Below are 21168 nucleotides of genomic sequence, written 5' to 3'. Positions count from 1 at the left end.
CCGGAGCCAGATTTTCCCTGTGTGGCTCAGGAGGAGACCAGCAACCCCACACATCACTATGGAGGTTCTGGCCTGCCTGCCGAGACCTGGAATTGGGGATTTGGGAGCTCAGCAAGGAGAGGGCTGGCAGCCTCCACACAGCACTGCGGAGGCTCAGGCCCAAGTCCTGACATTAGATGTCTTTGATATAATACAACTCTGATGTTTTTTCTGCAATGTGTGGATGGGATTAGCCAGAATCCATTTTGCAGGTACTGTAAAATGCAGCATTTTGTGACTTTGTAGTTCGGAATATGATGTGGGGAATCGCTCAGGTAGATGCTTGTAGCAGTGCAGGAAACAGGGACACCAACACTGGGTTTCACACAAGTTCAGGCTTTATTTACTTATAGTGCATTAACTGCCTATGCAAAGGCACAAATAACCAAAACAAAACCCTTCTCGGCTGAGAACTAACTTAAAAAAAGGAAACTGTAAAAACACCAAAAATCATAAGTTTTGTTTCTGGTGGCCCCTGCACACAGTATTATGCCACATAGTAGCCCCTGCACACAGTATTATGCCACATAGTGACCCCTACACCCACTGTGAATGCCCATGAACAATTATTATACTCTGGGGGCTTTTCAGATCCCAGAGTATAATAATCGGAGACCGAAGGGGGGTACCAACATAAAAATCAATGTTGCTTACTAGAGATGAGCGAGTACTGTTCGGATCAGCCGATCTGAACAGCACGCTCCATAGAAATGAATGGATGCACCTGGTACTTCCGCTTTGACGGCGGCCGGCTGCTTAACCCCCCGCGTGCCGGCTATGTCCATTCATTTCTATGCGAGCGTGCTGTTCGGATCGGCTGATCCGAACAGTACTCGCTCATCTCTATTGCTTACCTATCCCCAACTCTGCTGCAGTCCTCAGTGGTTTCGTCCATCTTCAATGACGTCCGAAATGTCACATGACCTGGGACGCAGGCCCCGGTCATGTGACGTCAGGGAGAGTCACAGAAGTAGGTCCAAAGCCTGCCGGGAGAGATAAGTTACACGGTTTTTTATGTTACCTTACCTCCCCTGGACCTCCGATCATTATACTCGGGCATCTGAAAAGACACCTGAGTATAATAGTGATGTTTGTTTGGCCCGTGGCGTCTCTTACCGATCCCAGCCACAGCCAGGATTGGTAAGTAAATAGGGCCCGTTACCGGCTGGAGTAACTCCAGCCGGTAACGGCCTATTAAAAAAAAGAAAAAAAACCTCTGATACCAGATAAATTTTAGCTCAAACAAGATATACCAAGATGCGCCAAGCTCAGTCACATTAACACCAGTGTCTAGTTGTAAGCATAAATCTGGGCCATAGTCCATGGGCCTTATGTTGGCTTTGGTAGAGCCTTTTCACATATACTTCCTTGGATACAACATGGTAGACAATAAAGTGTGTTAGTAATGTGCTGAAGACAAGTTCATAAAGATGTGGGTTAGACTCTCCATGAGTCAGATTTTTTTCCTTACTCCTTAGTCACAATATTAAACATTGCTCTCTGTTCAAGCTTTTTTTCTCACATAAATTAAAGAGTTATACTGACTTTGATCATTCCCTATCTTTTTTTAACTTTGGGTTGTAACAGTTTCCTCTCATCTTGCCTGGTTTATTGCTTGCTCTCTTGATTTACGGATTGTTTTCTCCATATTATTTACACAGGCAGATTAAATGCATCCATATATAGTTCCATATTAATCCACATCACTCCCCAATCCAAGACAACCTGATTTTGATGAGGATAAAGACAGAAAGATCCAGCGTCGACCAAGTGAAATAATTAAAAAGTAACTTTTATTTTTCTTCCATAAAACGATTACATGATCATAATGCAGAGTAGGTTAAGGATGTTACAGCATCATGTGACTTTGATCAGGGAGTTGCTGTGGACACTATTCTAAAAAAAAGAGTGCTGTTGCAAAGGTTTATGGTACGTAGAATCTTGTATATTCATATATTACATAGTTGCCCATTCCTGTGTCAGTACTGTGAAAATATTTGGCGTTCTACAGCTTCTCCGGCTGATCACAGGGGTTTTCAGCACAAAAACCAACACCTAAAAGGGCCTTAATGTGACAACTACCTATAGGCCCAATTACACAAGGGATTTAGCAAGCAATTATCAGGAACAATTGCTCGTATAAGTACTCATTCCCAATAATTAGCCTGTCTATGGGGATGTTCACACTACCATTGTGAATGTCTCCATTATAGGATGAGACCAAGGGACATTTACAGCAATAGTCTCCATTATATCCCATATGTTCTACATTTGTTTTATGTTGATATATCTTCATAAGTACATTACATATGGGATGGGGAATCATTTATGAGCACTTATTTTTGCTGTTTGTGATACTACTTCTGTTTGCAGGTTTGCAGCTCAGTAGTTCTGCTTTGTGGGTGTTTGTATGGCTAGAACCTGTGATATGGGTGTGGAAGTGGTGTTTTTTTTTTTGTTTTGTTTTAAACTATTATGTCCCAATTAGGTCATTATAGTCCTCAGGTGGAAATTTAACAGGTGGAAGCACCTGTGATGCTGACTCAGCCAGCGGCCTGCCAGCGTCACTGGTGCTTCCATTCATTTCTACGGGTGCGTGCTGTTCGGATCGGCTGATCCGAACAGTGTTCGCTCATCTCTAGTCGCAGATTTAAACTTTAAAAGTTCTCCCTTTACAACCCCTTTAAATCAACTGAGTATTGCACTGGCTTCAGTTGCCTTCAAGGGACATCCCCTTTCCATGTAACTTACTGCGGCATATGAAGGTCAATGAGTGGCCTGCTGCTTGGGACCCCCACCCCCTCCTCCCACAAATCACACCAGTAAATTGCTAACATTTTCATGGCTAACATGAAATGCTACTTCTCCCTTGTAACCACTGCAAATGAAGTGATCATCAAAAAAGCAGCTTAATCTGGCAAAGTCAACTCTATGCCTGCGGTCTCTGATTTTATCAATAATAATCTGATAATAAATTATACATTACTTCTGAACATTTTTACAAAATACTGAGAATATGCATGGGAGGTTCAATAGTATCCTTTAGGTTATATCAAAGCCAAAACAATTGTTTATAAATATTTTTCTGCTTAATATTTTATGTATGATGTTTCATGCTGACAGATTAAGCAGTTGGCCTGATAGAGCTGGTTGTATGGAACATTTTGGCAGCTAATCCTGTAATCTCTATGCAGAGAACAGCATGTTTCGCTGCTTATTGCCTAGATACATCTGACAACAATACATCATTTATTAAAGCAGTGATTTTTGTTTCAGCCATTTTTATTGAGTTTCTGATGTTTACAATAAGAGATTGTACATTATGTAAATTATACTATCACCCCATTCAGCTCCCAACAAGACTATACTGCTTCCTTCACAAGAGTCACAGCTGCCAGCAAGAGCTAGTCTGGCTACCCTCTATAATGCATAGGTCACATAATAACAGTGTACACTATGTGATCAAACGTATCCAGACACCCCCAAAAACATACGTTTTTCATATTAGGTGCATTGTGCTGCCACCTACTGCCAGGTACTTCATATCAGCGACCTCAGTAAACATTAGACATCGTGAGCGAGCAGAATGGGGCGCTCCGCGGAACTAATGGACTTCAAATGTGGTCAGGTGATTGGGTGCCAAATCTCGGTACACAATGTGGCGATCCGATGGCAGGGTGTGGGTATGGCGAATGCCCGGTGAACGTCATCTGCCAGCGTGTGTAGTGTCAACAGTAAAATTCGGAGGCGGTGGTGTCATGGTATGGTCGTGTTTTTCATGGAGGGGGCTTGCACTCCTTGTTGTTTTGCGTGGCACTATCACAGCACAGGCCTACATTGATGTTTTAAACACCTTCTTGCTTCCCACTGTTGAAGAGCAATTCGGGGATGGCGATTGCAATAACATCTCTGTAATGGACTGGCCTGCACAGAGTCCTGACTTGAACCCTATTGAACACCTTTGGGATGTTTTGGAACGCCGACTTCGTGCCAGGCCTCACCGACCTACATCGATACCTCTCCTCAGTGCAGCACTCTGTGAAGAATGGGCTGCCATTCCTCAAGAAACCTTCCAGCACCTGATTGAACGTATGCCTGCGAGAGCGGAAGCTGTCATCAAGGCTAAGGGTGGGCCAACACCATATTGAATTTCAGCATTACCAATGGAGGGCGCCACCAACTTGTAAGTCATTTTCAGCTAGGTGTCCGGATACTTTTGATCACATAGTGCAGGGGTCTCAAACTCGCGGCCCCAGAGGCTAACTGCGGCCCTCGGGAAAATAGTTTGCGGCCCCCGGCAGACATCCCGACATCCGCCGTAATAGTACGGTGCATGCCGGGTGTGTAACTATGGCGTCATAGCCGCCGGGTGTCTACTGCTTTAAGCAGTAGTCAGCCGGCGCTAATGTCTTTGATCAGTCCCCGGACCGATTGGAGGCATTAACCCCTCCAGCGCCACGGTTAAAGGCGCCTGAGGCGCCATTTTCCCGGCGGTGCATGGGCACCGCCATTTTGCCAGTGATTGCCAGCGCCTGGAGCAAGCTCCAGGGCCGACGTCACGTTGCCATGACAGCCGGGAGCCTTTACAAGGCTCCCAGGCTTGTCTGCAATCTCTTTTGCAGGCTGCTCTATGCAGCCTGCAAAAGAAATGATGATTTTTTTTTGCAATGCATTGCAATGCATTAGCATTGTAATGCATTGCATTAGTGATCAGACCCCTGGGGTTCAACACCCCTAGGGGGTCTATAAATACAAAAAAAAAAGAGTAAAAAAAAAATATAAAAAAAAATATAAAAAATTCAAATCACCCCAACCCATTATCACCAGAAATCAAAGGCCAGTTGAATCACTCAGGACACAGCTCCAAAAATATGACCTCTCTGTTTGCTCTCCGGCCAAGCTCTGCTAAAGACTGCTGCTGGAGCTGACTAGTTAAGCCTCCTTGATGAGGAGACTCTCTGCAGCTGAGTCGCTGCTGGAACATCCCCAAAGTGTGGACTGGAGGGGGGTGGAATGACAGGTCCCACTACCAGCCTACCTCTCATTCCTAAAATTCCAGCCCAGTAACTGGAACTCTGAAATAATTATAATTTTCTTTCTGGAGTTTTCTCATGTCAACCACCTTAGTAGTCTGGGTGAGATGTACACCCCCTCCATTACCTGACCAGCCATCGGCTTACAATATGTAAATTCCTGCTAATTTTTAGAAAACTCTCCTGTCTATTACCATCCTTTACATGTACTGTTATCTATATGTATCTCCTATGGTACTCCTTTAAGTTAACATTCTAAGGCAGTGATTTCACTTGTAAGACTGCTACAGATTCACCAAGGTGAAATTCTCATTGATTTAAGGAATAAGTCAATAATAATACATTATTTATAAGATAATTATTTTTAGGATTATCATCTGAAATACATGTTGCAGACATTGCGAATCATCGTATGATGATTTGCAAATTATTTTTAGATGTTTTACTTTGCCTACGAGCTTTTAATTTAAAAATAATTTAAAGCTTTTGAATGATCCTTGTTCAGCAGACTTGGTGGACTGAAAATCCTTTCACTGTAGTTAACTACAGATTGGCCCACATTTACTAATAGCTATTCATTGTATAGTTAGGCTGACTGACAATGTGCTAGATTTATCATGGTGAGGGCCAGGTAAGGGGAGGCTGAACAATTGTCCAGGACCCCCATCCCAAAAGGCATCAAATCTTCCGGCTCCACAAACACTGCAATTTTGTTCACATTTTTTTTTAGTGTAGCATAGCATTTGCTATTGCATTTTTGCAGAGTTTTCCTCTGCAGACTCTCTGGCATTATTATACCTATACAGAAAACACCAGAGTTTTAACAGGTTTAATTGACATGCTACTATTTCCAAAAGTGCAAATTTTCCGCCAAACATTTTCTTTCTGCTATGCATGGATGGGTTTAGCCAGAATCAGCAACAGCATAAACGCAGTGGAAAAAGCATGGCATTTTACAGTCACTGCATTCAATTCATGATACATTTAATAGTCACTGAATACATTTCATGATACCACTAATGAAGAGTGGTCTACTACTACTGCACCTAAGTCATTACTGTTAAGCTGGGTTCAGAAGGTGTTTTTTTTGGGCAGGATTTTGATGCGGAATCTGCATCAAAATCCGATTAAAAAAATGCTTCCCGTTGAATTCAATGAGTTCTTTTTTCTGCAAGTGGTTTGTTCCTGTTCGTGGACAAAAGAAGCGACATGCCTTTTCTTGAGGCGGCGGTGCAACACTCCCTCCCGACTAGGCCCATTCATTTGGGCCTAATCCAGAGCGGGATGCCGCGACTGGATGCCATTGCACTGTATGCAATGCATTGGCATCCAGTCGAGGCTAGCCATTTTTTGGACCTGATTCTGAGGCGGCCTCCGCGTCAAAATCTGGTACAAAAAACTCCTGTCTGAACCCAACTTTAACCTCTTCTGTTCCTAAAGACCACCTCAGTAAAGTACCAGTGATGACTTGAACTGCATGTTTTAAGTCCATGCTTTTCAGCCTAACTTATAGAAGCATGGGAGCTATAGATGCCCTTCTTATCTCTTTGGATAGGCTGGCATAGGGGCCAAAGCACCATAGGCCATTATAAATGTTTGAGTAGGTGTAAGCTGATGGCTGGGGGGTGAGATGTACACACATCTCACCCAGACTACTGAGGTGGGTGAGATGAGAAAACTCCAGAAGGAATGTCTGTACTCAGCAGACAACTTTCGTCTGCTGAGCATTTTGGTAAATGCTCAATATTGGATTGGATTTTTAGGAATGGAAGGTAGGTTGGTAGTGGGACCTGTCATTCCATCCTACTCCAGTCCAAACTTTGGGGATGTTCCGTCAGTGACTCAGCTGCAGAGAGTCTGCTCATCAAGGGAGGCTTAAGAAGCCAGCTTCAGCAGCAGACTTTGGGGCAGAGCTTGGCTGGAGAGCCAACTGAGAGGTCATATTTTTGGAGCTGTGTCCTGAATAATTTTACTGGCTGTTGATTTCTGTTATTCTAGGTGAGATAACCTATTCTATGTTTAGTTAGAGCCTAGCCAGGCAGGGATTTATTTTTGTATTGTTTCCTTTTGTTGCTGCACTATATTTTTGAGTGAAAATAAACTCTACCTTTGTTTTGGACTAAAGAATCTGGACTTTTGTGTCTATGCCACCCCACCTAGCAACCCCAGACCCTGACAGTAGGTAATAAGTAGATAAGAGTTTTAGATGCAATTGGGGAGCCCAGTTAGGGAGCGGCTTCTTCAGACAATGTGATGTTTGAGATATATTGAAACATATATATTGTTGGTGCTGGGTGAAGGTCTTTGCGCTGTAACATTCTACAGTTAGTAAACATGTGAGCTCATGCCTTTGTGATTTATGTGCTATTTATGATTGTACAAAAGTTAAAATTAACTTGATCACAGTGGAAAGGTGAATAGAAAACTGGTATAACTGGTTTTACTAGAAATGTAAATTATGACTGATGTGCAGACAAGCAGGGAACAAAATGTTATCTTTGATTTTATTTATAAAAAGAACATATTATATAATAGTGTAAACTATAGCATGTAATACCTCTGGTATAAGATACTATTATATATTCTATTTAATATAGCTAAACAAGTGGAACAGCCTGAGCCTGTCCTACAGACATGTGGCCAATGTGTCTAATTGTTAAATGTACAGCAGGAGAGCAGCTTTTATTTTTTATGGGTTTCGTGCACACATGTATATTAATAAACGTTATGTTTTATCATTTGGGTGAGCAATATAAAAGAGTTGGTTTGTTCCCATTTAGCAAATTGTAAGTAGCTTATTGAATATTTAGCCTGTGCTACCCAATGTATTAGGTGTTAGTTCTGAGTTTACTTATAAATTACTATGCTCCGTTATAAATAATAGCCCCCATTTTCAGTAATAGTATCCCCTTATTAGTATATGCTCCACTTATAAATAATAGTGCCTCCATGTCAATTATAATCCCTCCTTATCAGCAATTGCCTACCTTTAAATAACAGTGTTCCCTTATGAATATTAAAAAATAGCCCCCATTTATAACTAATATCCCCTATAAATAATAGTTCCCTCTTATTTATATACTTTCCCCTTCATAATAGCCCTTCTTATACAGAATAGTTCCCCCACTATAAATTATAGCCCCCCTTATAAATAATATATTGTCCCGTATAAGAAATAGTCTCCTTCTTGTAAATAATAGATAATGGATAATGGATTCATGTTCATAAATAAGAACCTCTTTTTAGTAATAGCTTTTTCTTTAAAAAAAACAAACAAAAAAACTAACAATAATTCTTATACTTATCCTGCTACCATCCCCGATGAGTAGCCAAAGCCATTCTCTGCTACTGCACTCTACAGAAGTAGCACAATACAGTGAAGCCATCACTCTACCTGTGCGTCACTTTCTTTCCTCTATGACAGAGTAAGATCTTTGCGGATACTTGCTCTGCCATAGGTTTCAACAGTGTTCATGTTGTGGGGAATTTAGCTCGGTAGAAGCAGTGGTGCGGACCCAAACAGTCAAGACAGGGACACAAAATATGCAGCAAAATGGTTTATTTAGAAAAAAACAGGAAAATAAATAAACCTTAACTTCAGGCACAAAATGAGCAAAACAAAATACAGCCTTAACTTCAGGCAAAAAACAAACAAAATAAAAACCTGCTTGTCTGAGCGACTAACTAAACAGTAAGTACTAACTACCAGCCACACAAACAAAACAAGTGCAACTTTGTCTCACCGGACTCAGGGTTAAAGGACAGACCCACACGCCTCCTTTCTCTCCCTGGATCTGCATTAGAGTGCAGGATCTGCAGCTTTTTTCTGGCCCATTAATGAGCCAAGGACGCACACCTGGAGCTGAGGCCTACTCAAGTCCCTCCCTGGACCACACATGAGTTAAAAACCTGGGGGAAATATAGCGCGATTTCAGCACCCTGCCTGTCACCTTCTCACAGTCTGTAAAGCATGCCTTTACAGATGTAAGTGAAGCCCCCAATACAAGTCATCAGGCAGAAAGTCCGGTATTCACAATTAGCTCGAATGTAAAGAAAAAAAAAAAAGCTGATGTAAAAAAAGGGACCTGATAGAGCCTTAGAAGACTTATTCGCAAATATAATTCTCAGTCATGAAACTCAGTCTGTGTGTCTGGCAGAATTGGCTGAACAGTATGTGAGGAAACAACCTCCATCTGCTTGCAAAATACTGTCCCGTACTGATACGGGATAATACTTCGCAGGGTGGCAGTGACTCCTAGCATCATAGATAACAATAATTCTAGCAGTATGTCTGCCCGTGTAATGTTTAAGGACAGTAAATCCTGCAGACACATGGACTGAGCTTCACATGGTGTAAAAAAATGTAAAAAGAAAGTTCCACTTTTCTTTGCAGGGTATGGTAAAAATATAAATGACAGATTTCAAGGTTGAAATCTGTCATTGCAGTCATATAGCACTAAGATTTATAGCATGAGTCATACTTTGGTAATATATTGCACACTCAAACTATTGGAATATATAACCAATCTGTTATGTCAAGATCTGAAGATAGCTAGCTTATGGTACACTGATGTATGTTCATTCTATGTGGGCAATGTGGGCACTCTCAAAAATAATCTGGGTGTAATGGTGGAGGAGGAAAAAGCACAAGTATTAAATGCCTTCTTCTCTACAGTGTTTACACAAGAAAATCCTTTGGCTAGCAACATAATTAGGGGTAATATTAACTCTCAATTAAATGTCACCTGCTTAACCCAGGAAGAAGTGCGGCGCCGCCTGCAAAACACTAAAATAGAGAAATCGCCCGGTCCAACTGAAATACACCCCCGAGTTCTGAGGGAATTAAGCATGGTCATAGATAGACCCTTGTATCTAATATTTAAGGATTCAGTAATGACTGGGTCAGTACCACAGGATTGGCGAATAGCAAATGTGGTGTCAATTTTCAAAAAGGGGTGTAAAAGTGAACCTGGAAACTATAGGCCAGTAAGTTTAACTTTTGTGGTGGGAAAGATATTTGAGGGCTTTCTAAGAGATGCTATCCTGGAGTATCTCAAAGCAAATAATCTTATGACATGACCAATCTTATGACATGACCAATCTTATGACCTGTCAGACTAATCTGATCAGCTTCTATGAGGAGGTCAGTTCAAGACTGGACATGGGTAATGCAGTAGACGTGGTGTATCTGGACATGGGTAACGCAGTGGACGTGGTGTATCTGGACATGGGTAATGCAGTAGACGTGGTGTATCTGGACATGGGTAATGCAGTAGACGTGGTGTATCTGGACATGAGTAATGCAGTGGACGTGGTGTATCTGGACATGGGTAATGCAGTGGACGTGGTGTATCTGGACATGGGTAATGCAGTAGACATGGTGTACCTGGACTTTTCAAAGGCTTTTGATACTGTTCCACATAAACGGTTGGTATGCAAAATGAGAATGTTGGGACTGGGGGAAAACATGTGTATTTGGGTTAGCAACTGGCTCACTGATAGGAAACAGAGGGTACTTGTTAATGGTAAATATTCAGATTGGGTCACAGTCACCAGTGGGGTGCCGCAGGGGTTAGTATTAGGTCCTCTCTTGTTTAATATCTTTATTAATGACCTGGTAGAGGGTTTACAATGCAGGGTGTCCATATTTGCAGATGATACTAAACTTTGTAGGGTAATTAATAGAGATGAGCGAACAGTGTTCTATCGAACTCATGTTCGATCGGATATTAGGCTGTTCGGCATGTTCGAATCGAATCGAACACCGCGTGGTAAAGTGCGCCATTACTCGATTCCCCTCCCACCTTCCCTGGCGCCTTTTTTGCTCCAATAACAGCGCAGGGTAGGTGGGACAGGAACTACGACACCGGTGACGTTGAAAAAAGTAGGCAAAACCCATTGGCTGCCGAAAACATGTGACCTCTAATTTAAAAGAACAGCGCCGCCCAGCTTCGCGTCATTCTGAGCTTGCAATTCACCGAGGACGGAGGTTTCCGTCCAGCTAGCTAGGGCTTAGATTCTGGGTAGGCAGGGACAGGCTAGGATAGGAAGGAGAAGACAACCAACAGCTCTTGTAAGAGCTAAATTCCAGGGAGAAGCTTGTCAGTGTAACGTGGCACTGACGGGCTCAATCGCCGCAACCCAGCTTTCCCAGGATCCTGAATGGAATACACTGTCAGTGTATTCCCGTATACCCGATATATACCCCGATACCCGTTCCAACGGTGTGCCCCCCCACCTTCACCCCAGAAATACCCTGCAAGTCCCCTAGCAATAGAATTGGGGCTATATACACCCACAATTTTTACTACTGGTATACAGTGCCATTGTCTGACTGGGAATTCAAAGAATATATTGGGAATACAAATACCCTCATTTCTTGCTACTGCCATATAGTGCCAGTTTCTGACTGGTAATTCAAAGAATATATTGGGGTTACGTGCACCCACAATTTTTACTACTGGTATACAGTGCCATTGTCTGACTGGGAATTCAAAGAGTATATTGGGAATACAAATACCCTCATTTCTTGCTACTGCCATATAGTGCCAGTTTCTGACTGGGAATTCAAAGAATATATTGGGGTTACGTGCACCCACAATTTTTACTACTGGTATACAGTGCCATTGTCTGACTGGGAATTCAAAGAATATATTGGGGTTATAAATACCCTCATTTCTTGCTACTGCCATATAGTGCCAGTTTCTGACTGGTAATTCAAAGAATATATTGGGGTTACGTGCACCCACAATTTTTACTACTGGTATACAGTGCCATTGTCTGACTGGGAATTCAAAGAATATATTGGGAATACAAATACCCTCATTTCTTGCTACTGCCATATAGTGCCAGTTTCTGACTGGGAATTCAAAGAATATATTGGGGTTACGTGCACCCACAATTTTTACTACTGGTATACAGTGCCATTGTCTGACTGGGAATTCAAAGAATATATTGGGGTTATAAATACCCTCATTTCTTGCTACTGCCATATAGTGCCAGTTTCTGACTGGTAATTCAAAGAATATATTGGGGTTACGTGCACCCACAATTTTTACTACTGGTATACAGTGCCATTGTCTGACTGGGAATTCAAAGAGTATATTGGGAATACAAATACCCTCATTTCTTGCTACTGCCATATAGTGCCAGTTTCTGACTGGGAATTCAAAGAATATATTGGGGTTACGTGCACCCACAATTTTTACTACTGGTATACAGTGCCATTGTCTGACTGGGAATTCAAAGAATATATTGGGGTTATAAATACCCTCATTTCTTGCTACTGCCATATAGTGCCAGTTTCTGACTGGTAATTCAAAGAATATATTGGGGTTACGTGCACCCACAATTTTTACTACTGGTATACAGTGCCATTGTCTGACTGGGAATTCAAAGAGTATATTGGGAATACAAATACCCTCATTTCTTGCTACTGCCATATAGTGCCAGTTTCTGACTGGTAATTCAAAGAATATATTGGGGTTACGTGCACCCACAATTTTTACTACTGGTATACAGTGCCATTGTCTGACTGGGAATTCAAAGAATATATTGGGGTTATAAATACCCTCATTTCTTGCTACTGCCATATAGTGCCAGTTTCTGACTGGTAATTCAAAGAATATATTGGGGTTACGTGCACCCACAATTTTTACTACTGGTATACAGTGCCATTGTCTGACTGGGAATTCAAAGAGTATATTGGGAATACAAATACCCTCATTTCTTGCTACTGCCATATAGTGCCAGTGTCTGACTGGGAATTCAAAGAATATATTGGGGTTACGTGCACCCACAATTTTTACTACTGGTATACAGTGCCATTGTCTGACTGGGAATTCAAAGAATATATTGGGGTTATAAATACCCTCATTTCTTGCTACTGCCATATAGTGCCAGTTTCTGACTGGTAATTCAAAGAATATATTGGGGTTACGTGCACCCACAATTTTTACTACTGGTATACAGTGCCATTGTCTGACTGGGAATTCAAAGAGTATATTGGGAATACAAATACCCTCATTTCTTGCTACTGCCATATAGTGCCAGTTTCTGACTGGGAATTCAAAGAATATATTGGGGTTACGTGCACCCACAATTTTTACTACTGGTATACAGTGCCATTGTCTGACTGGGAATTCAAAGAATATATTGGGGTTATAAATACCCTCATTTCTTGCTACTGCCATATAGTGCCAGTTTCTGACTGGTAATTCAAAGAATATATTGGGGTTACGTGCACCCACAATTTTTACTACTGGTATACAGTGCCATTGTCTGACTGGGAATTCAAAGAGTATATTGGGAATACAAATACCCTCATTTCTTGCTACTGCCATATAGTGCCAGTTTCTGACTGGTAATTCAAAGAATATATTGGGGTTACGTGCACCCACAATTTTTACTACTGGTATACAGTGCCATTGTCTGACTGGGAATTCAAAGAATATATTGGGGTTATAAATACCCTCATTTCTTGCTACTGCCATATAGTGCCAGTTTCTGACTGGTAATTCAAAGAATATATTGGGGTTACGTGCACCCACAATTTTTACTACTGGTATACAGTGCCATTGTCTGACTGGGAATTCAAAGAGTATATTGGGAATACAAATACCCTCATTTCTTGCTACTGCCATATAGTGCCAGTGTCTGACTGGGAATTCAAAGAATATATTGGGGTTACGTGCACCCACAATTTTTACTACTGGTATACAGTGCCATTGTCTGACTGGGAATTCAAAGAATATATTGGGGTTATAAATACCCTCATTTCTTGCTACTGCCATATAGTGCCAGTTTCTGACTGGTAATTCAAAGAATATATTGGGGTTACGTGCACCCACAATTTTTACTACTGGTATACAGTGCCATTGTCTGACTGGGAATTCAAAGAATATATTGGGAATACAAATACCCTCATTTCTTGCTACTGCCATATAGTGCCAGTTTCTGACTGGGAATTCAAAGAATATATTGGGGTTACGTGCACCCACAATTTTTACTACTGGTATACAGTGCCATTGTCTGACTGGGAATTCAAAGAATATATTGGGGTTATAAATACCCTCATTTCTTGCTACTGCCATATAGTGCCAGTTTCTGACTGGTAATTCAAAGAATATATTGGGGTTACGTGCACCCACAATTTTTACTACTGGTATACAGTGCCATTGTCTGACTGGGAATTCAAAGAGTATATTGGGAATACAAATACCCTCATTTCTTGCTACTGCCATATAGTGCCAGTTTCTGACTGGGAATTCAAAGAATATATTGGGGTTACGTGCACCCACAATTTTTACTACTGGTATACAGTGCCATTGTCTGACTGGGAATTCAAAGAATATATTGGGGTTATAAATACCCTCATTTCTTGCTACTGCCATATAGTGCCAGTTTCTGACTGGTAATTCAAAGAATATATTGGGGTTACGTGCACCCACAATTTTTACTACTGGTATACAGTGCCATTGTCTGACTGGGAATTCAAAGAGTATATTGGGAATACAAATACCCTCATTTCTTGCTACTGCCATATAGTGCCAGTTTCTGACTGGTAATTCAAAGAATATATTGGGGTTACGTGCACCCACAATTTTTACTACTGGTATACAGTGCCATTGTCTGACTGGGAATTCAAAGAATATATTGGGGTTATAAATACCCTCATTTCTTGCTACTGCCATATAGTGCCAGTTTCTGACTGGTAATTCAAAGAATATATTGGGGTTACGTGCACCCACAATTTTTACTACTGGTATACAGTGCCATTGTCTGACTGGGAATTCAAAGAGTATATTGGGAATACAAATACCCTCATTTCTTGCTACTGCCATATAGTGCCAGTGTCTGACTGGGAATTCAAAGAATATATTGGGGTTACGTGCACCCACAATTTTTACTACTGGTATACAGTGCCATTGTCTGACTGGGAATTCAAAGAGTATATTGGGAATACAAATACCCTCATTTCTTGCTACTGCCATATAGTGCCAGTGTCTGACTGGGAATTCAAAGAATATATTGGGGTTACGTGCACCCACAATTTTTACTACTGGTATACAGTGCCAATTTCTAACTAGGAATTCAAAATGCGCAAGGCTCCCGGAAAGGGACGTGGACGAGGCCGTGGGCGAGGTCGGGGGAATGGTTCTGGGGAGCAAGGTAGCAGTGAAGCCACAGGGCGTCCCGTGCCTACTCCTGTGGGGCAGCAAGCATTGCGCCACTCCACAGTGCCAGGGTTGCTTGCCACATTAACTAAACTGCAGGGTACAAACCTTAGTAGGCCCGAGAACCAGGAACAGGTCTTGCAATGGCTGTCAGAGAACGCTTACAGCACATTGTCCAGCAGCCAGTCAGACTCTGCCTCCTCTCCTCCTATTACCCAACAGTCTTGTCTTCCTTCCTCCCAAAATTCCGAAGCTTTACAGAACAATAACCCAAACTGTCCCTGCTCCCCAGAGCTGTTCTCCGCTCCTTTCATTGTCCCTCAACCTGCCTCTCCACGTCACGATTCCACGAACCTAACAGAGGAGCATCTGTGTCCAGATGCTCAAACACTAGAGTCTCCTCCATCTCCGTTCGATTTGGTGGTGGATGACCAGCAACCCACCCTCATCGACGATGATGTGACGCAGTTGCCGTCAGGGCATCCAGTTGACTGGCGCATTGTGCGGGAGGAGGAGATGAGACAGGAGTTGGAAGAGGAAGTGGTGGATGATGAGGACACTGACCCGACCTGGACAGGGGGGATGTCAAGCGGGGAAAGTAGTGTGGATGTTGAGGCAGGTGCAGCACCAAAAAGGGTAGCTAGAGGCAGAGGCAGAGGTCAGCAGCTTAGGCGAAGCCAGGCCACACCCGGAATCTCCCAAGATGTTCCAGTTCGTACCCAGCCCCGAAAAACTCCCACCTCGAGGGCACGTTTCTCGAAGGTGTGGAGTTTTTTCAAGGAATGCGCCGAGGACAGATATAGTGTTGTCTGCACAATTTGCCTCTCGAAATTGATTAGGGGCTCTGAGAAGAGCAACCTGTCCACCACTTCAATGCGCCGTCATTTGGAATCCAAGCACTGGAATCAGTGGCAGGCAGCAACGGCAGGACAAAGGCCGCCTGCCGTTCACGCCACTGCCACTGCCTCTGCCTCTGCCTCTGCCACTGCCACTGCTGACTGTGCTGGCGATGCACTCCAGAGGACGAGCCAGGACACCACTTCATCTGCCTCCGCCACTTTGTTGACTTCTACCTCATCCTCCCCTGGTCCTGTCTTATCTCCTTCTCCTGCACCATCAAAGGCACCATCAGGCGTTTCTTTACAACAACCCACCATCTCTCAGACATTGGAGCGGCGGCAGAAATACACTGCTAACCACCCACACGCGCAAGCCTTGAACGCCAACATCGCTAAACTGCTGGCCCAGGAGATGTTGGCGTTCCGGCTTGTTGAAACTCCCGCCTTCCTGGACCTGATGGCAACTGCGGCACCTCGCTATGCCGTCCCTAGCCGTCACTACTTCTCCCGGTGTGCCGTCCCCGCCTTGCACCAGCACATGTCACTCAACATCAGGCGGGCCCTTAGTTCCGCGCTTTGCACAAAGGTCCACTTGACCACCGACGCGTGGACAAGTGCATGCGGACAGGGACGCTACATTTCACTGACGGCACACTGGGTAAATGTAGTTGAGGCTGGGACTGCTTCCCAAACTGGCCCGGTGTACCTCGTCTCCCCGCCTAACATTCCTGGCAGGGACACGAGAAGAACACCCCCCTCCTCCTCCTCCTCTACCGCCTCCTCCTCCGCCTCCTCCTCCGCCACCGCCTCCTCCTCCGCTGTTAGATTGACCCCAGCTACGAGTTGGAAACGTTGCAGCACTGGCGTTGGTAGACGTCAGCAGGCTGTGCTGAAGCTGATCAGCTTGGGGGACAGACAGCACACTGCCTCCGAGGTGAGGGATGCCCTCCTCGATGAGACGGCAATATGGTTTGAGCCGCTGCACCTGGGCCCAGGCATGGTCGTTTGTGATAACGGCCGGAACCTGGTAGCAGCTCTGGAGCTTGCCGGACTCCAACATGTTCCATGCCTGGCCCACGTCTTCAACCTAGTGGTGCAACGTTTCCTAAAGAGCTACCCCAATGTTCCAGAGCTACTGGTGAAAGTGCGGCGCATGTGCGCCCACTTTCGCAAGTCGACAGTAGCCGCTGCTAGCTTAAAATCTCTCCAGCAACGCCTGCATGTGCCACAACACCGGCTTTTGTGCGACGTCCCCACACGCTGGAACTCAACGTTTCAGATGTTGAATAGAGTGGTTGAGCAGCAGAGACCTTTGATGGAATACCAGCTACAAAACCCTAGGGTGCCACAAAGTCAGCTGCCTCAGTTTCACATCCATGAGTGGCCATGGATGAGAGACCTTTGTGACATCCTACGGGTCTTTGAGGAGTCCACAAGGAGGGTGAGCTCTGAGGATGCGATGGTGAGCCTTACAATCCCGCTCTTGTGTGTTCTGAGAGAATCCCTGATTGACATCAGGGATAACTCAGATCACACAGAGGAGTTAGGGATAGCATCCGATCCGTCACAGCTGGAGAGTAGGTCCACACATCTGTCCGCTTCACTGCGTTTAATGGAGGAGGAGGAGGAGGAGGAGGAGGAGGAGGAAGAAGAGTTGTCCGATGATGTGATGGTGATACAGGAGGCTTCCGGGCAACTTCGAATCGTCCCATTGTTGCAGCGCGGATGGGTAGACATGGAGGATGAGGAGGAAATGGAGATTGAACTTTCCGGTGGGGCCAGAGGAGTCATGCCAACTAACACTGTGGCAGACATGGCTGAGTTCATGTTGGGGTGCTTTACAACCGACAAGCGTATTGTCAAAATCATGGAGGACAACCAGTACTGGATCTTTGCTATCCTTGACCCCCGGTATAAAAACAACATCTCGTCTTTTATTCCGGTAGAGGGGAGGGCCAATCGCATCAATGCTTGCCACAGGCAATTGGTGCAGAATATGATGGAGATGTTTCCAGCATGTGACAGTGGCGGCAGGGAGGGCAGTTCCTCCAGTAGGCAACCAAGTTCTCACCGGTCCACACAAACGAGGGGCACACTGTCTAAGGTCTGGGACACCTTGATGGCACCCCCTCGCCAAAGTGCCGCCACGGAGGGTCCTAGTGTCACCAGGCGTGAGAAGTATAGGCGCATGTTGCGGGAATACCTTTCCGACCACAGCCCTGTCCTCTCCGACCCCTCTGCGCCCTACACGTATTGGGTGTCGAAGTTGGACCTGTGGCTTGAACTTGCCCTATATGCCTTGGAGGTGCTGTCCTGTCCTGCCGCCAGCGTCCTATCTGAGAGGGTGTTCAGTGCAGCCGGTGGCATCATCACTGACAAGCGCACCCGTCTGTCAGCTGAGAGTGCCGACCGGCTCACTTTGATAAAAATGAACCACCACTGGATAGAGCCTTCATTTTTGTGCCCACCTGTGTAAAGCACCCCAACATGAAACTCCATGTCTGTACTCAACCTCTCCAATTCCTCCGCATCCTCATACTCATCCACCATAAGCGTTGCACAATTCTGCTAATACTAGGCTCCCTCCAACATGATTTCCCCCAACTCTGCTGGTTAGAGGCTCCCTCCACCCTGATTTCCACCAACTCTGCTGGTTAGAGGCTCCCTCCACCCTGCTTTCCCACAACTCTGCTGGTTAGAGGCTCCTTCCACCATGAATTTGCCCAAACTGGGCTGTTTAGAGGCTCCCTCCACCATGAATTGGTCCAAACTGGGCTGGTTAGAGGCTCCCTCCACCATTAATTGGTCCAAACTGGGCTGGTTAGAGGCTCCCTCCACCATGAATTTGCCCAAACTGGGCTGTTTAGAGGCTCCCTCCACCATGAATTTGCCCAAACTGGGCTGTTTAGAGGCTCCCTCCACCATGAATTGGTCCAAACTGGGTTTTTTAGAGGCTCCCTCCACCATGAATTGGTCCAAACTGGGGTGGTTAGAGGCTCCCTCCACCATTAATTGGTCCAAACTGGGCTGGTTAGAGGCTCCCTCCACCATGAATTGGTCCAAACTGGGCTGGTTAGAGGCTCCCTCCACCATGAATTGGTCCAAACTGGGGTGGTTAGAGGCTCCCTCCACCATTAATTGGTCCAAACTGGGCTGGTTAGAGGCTCCCTCCACCATTAATTGGTCCAAACTGGGCTGGTTAGAGGCTCCCTCCACCATGAATTTGCCCAAACTGGGCTGTTTAGAGGCTCCCTCCACCATTAATTGGTCCAAACTGGGCTGGTTAGAGGCTCCCTCCACCATGAATTGGTCCAAACTGGGGTTTTTAGAGGCTCCCTCCACCATGAATTGGTCCAAACTTGGCTGTTTAGAGGCTCCCTCCACCATTAATTGGTCCAAACTGGGCTGGTTAGAGGCTCCCTCCACCATGAATTGGTCCAAACTGGGTTTTTTAGAGGCTCCCTCCACCATGAATTTGCCCAAACTGGGCTGTTTAGAGGCTCCCTCCACCATGAATTGGTCCAAACTGGGTTTTTTAGAGGCTCCCTCCACCATGAATTGGTCCAAACTGGGCTGGTTAGAGGCTCCCTCCACCATGAATTGGTCCAAACTGGGGTGGTTAGAGGCTCCCTCCACCATTAATTGGTCCAAACTGGGCTGGTTAGAGGCTCCCTCCACCATTAATTGGTCCAAACTGGGCTGGTTAGAGGCTCCCTCCACCATGAATTTGCCCAAACTGGGCTGTTTAGAGGCTCCCTCCACCATTAATTGGTCCAAACTGGGCTGGTTAGAGGCTCCCTCCACAATTAATTGGTCCAAACTGGGCTAATTAGAGGCTCCCTCCACCATGAATTGGTCCAAACTGGGTTTTTTAGAGGCTCCCTCCACCATGAATTTGCCCAAACTGGGCTGTTTAGAGGCTCCCTCCACCATGAATTGGTCCAAACTGGGCTGGTTAGAGGCTCCCTCCACCATGAATTGGTCCAAACTGGGTTTTTTAGAGGCTCCCTCCACCATGAATTGGTCCAAACTGGGCTGGTTAGAGGCTCCCTCCACCATGAATTTCCCAAAACTTGGCTGTTTAGAGGCTCCCTCCACCATTAATTGGTCCAAACTGGGCTGGTTAGAGGCTCCCTCCACCATGAATTGGTCCAAACTGGGGTTTTTAGAGGCTCCCTCCACCATGAATTGGTCCAAACTTGGCTGTTTAGAGGCTCCCTCCACCATGAATTGGTCCAAACTGGGGTGGTTAGAGGCTCCCTCCACCATTAATTGGTCCAAACTGGGCTGGTTAGAGGCTCCCTCCACCATTAATTGGTCCAAACTGGGCTGGTTAGAGGCTCCCTCCACCATGAATTTGCCCAAACTGGGCTGTTTAGAGGCTCCCTCCACCATGAATTTGCCCAAACTGGGCTGGTTAGAGGCTCCCTCCACCATGAATTGGTCCAAACGGGTTTTTAGAGGCTCCCTTCACCATGAATTGGTCCAAACTTGGCTGTTTAGAGGCTCCCTCCACCATGAATTGGTCCAAACTGGGGTGGTTAGAGGCTCCCTCCACCATTAATTGGTCCAAACTGGGCTGGTTAGAGGCTCCCTCCACCATTAATTGGTCCAAACTGGGCTGGTTAGAGGCTCCCTCCACCATGAATTGGTCCAAACTGGGGTTTTTAGAGGCTCCCTCCACCATGAATTGGTCCAAACTTGGCTGTTTAGAGGCTCCCTCCACCATTAATTGGTCCAAACTGGGCTGGTTAGAGGCTCCCTCCACCATGAATTGGTCCAAACTGGGTTTTTTAGAGGCTCCCTCCACCATGAATTTGCCCAAACTGGGCTGTTTAGAGGCTCCCTCCACCATGAATTGGTCCAAACTGGGTTTTTTAGAGGCTCCCTCCACCATGAATTGGTCCAAACTGGGCTGGTTAGAGGCTCCCTCCACCATGAATTGGTCCAAACTGGGGTGGTTAGAGGCTCCCTCCACCATTAATTGGTCCAAACTGGGCTGGTTAGAGGCTCCCTCCACCATTAATTGGTCCAAACTGGGCTGGTTAGAGGCTCCCTCCACCATGAATTTGCCCAAACTGG

The sequence above is a fragment of the Leptodactylus fuscus genome, chromosome 5, assembly GCF_031893055.1.
Source record: "Leptodactylus fuscus isolate aLepFus1 chromosome 5, aLepFus1.hap2, whole genome shotgun sequence".
In the NCBI taxonomy this organism is placed as follows: Eukaryota; Metazoa; Chordata; class Amphibia; order Anura; family Leptodactylidae; genus Leptodactylus; species Leptodactylus fuscus.
Note: the sequence above shows the minus strand (reverse complement) of the source record.